Source organism: Chiloscyllium punctatum, chromosome 16, assembly GCF_047496795.1.
Source record: "Chiloscyllium punctatum isolate Juve2018m chromosome 16, sChiPun1.3, whole genome shotgun sequence".
Taxonomy (NCBI): domain Eukaryota; kingdom Metazoa; phylum Chordata; class Chondrichthyes; order Orectolobiformes; family Hemiscylliidae; genus Chiloscyllium; species Chiloscyllium punctatum.
In genome coordinates, this window is record NC_092754.1 from 68,908,700 (window position 1) to 68,909,707 (window position 1,008).

Genomic DNA, 1,008 nt, shown 5'->3' on the forward strand with positions numbered 1-1,008 from the left:
TGTCAGCGTGAGATGGGACTTATTTGCCGTCTTTAATTGGGAAAAATCTCTGTCATTGTGAGCATCTGGAAATACCAGCTCCTTCGGCAGAATAAGAAATGAATATGTCACTAACCTTTGTTTGTTTCATGTCCAAGAATACTCAGATCAATAGCTCCCTTGATTACCTCTGCTGGTCATGTTCGCAAAGAGATCTAGCAAATTGCCAAGTGTGATTTTCCTTTCAATAAATAATTTTGACTCCATTTGGCTGCAAAAATCTTTTCCTAACTTTGTGCTTTTCTTCTTTTACATTGGTGTCTCGCACCTTACAAATGACAGCAAAGGTATGAATGGAGAGTGAAACATTTAACTCAAGTCAGCGGCAGCTTTCAATGAGATCACGGCTGATTTGGTCAGTGCTCAGCACACAGCGCTGTTGGTAGTCATGGCCGAGTGGTTAAGGCGATGGATTAGAAATCCATTGGGGTTGTCCCAGGTAGGTTCGAATCCTGCTGACTACGTTATGAATGCTTACCTGCTGGAACAATTCAAAGTTGAGAAAGCCTGTTTTGCAAACCAGGCCTGTAATTTGATTAGACTTGAGAAACTCGAGCTCTTCATCAGAAATGCTCCACATTTAAAACATTATCTCGGTTTCTCTTTCCAGATACACTGCTCGACACATCGGGTTTCTGCAGTTGTTATTGAACGCCCTGAGCAGAAGTGCTGCTTTTCATTAGATTCCTTTAATTCCTTGTCCTCTGTTCTCTGACTCTGATCAGTGGCAATACTTCCTCCTGCTCGTCAGAGTGCTCATTCCCCACCGCTCCCTCTCCCACCATTACAAACAACCGCAGGAAATTGTCACTTAACCATCTTTGTTCCAAAGTGAAACTCACCAGCCAAGGAACTCTCTCCACCAAATGGGACTTCCCATCCCGGACATGGTGCAAGCCAGAGGATTGTGAAGAGATACTGTGAAAATATTGTCAGTTGGCAGTTGGAAAAATGTTTAGGAAGCAAACC

General features: G+C 43.2%; 1 non-coding gene across 1 annotated transcript; it reads left to right on the plus strand.

The window, feature by feature from the left end:
• Positions 1–421: 421 nt before the first annotated feature.
• On the plus strand, positions 422–503 carry trnas-aga (transfer RNA serine (anticodon AGA)). The gene has a single exon. It is a non-coding gene; the product is annotated as a tRNA-Ser (tRNA).
• Positions 504–1,008: the final 505 nt, after the last annotated feature.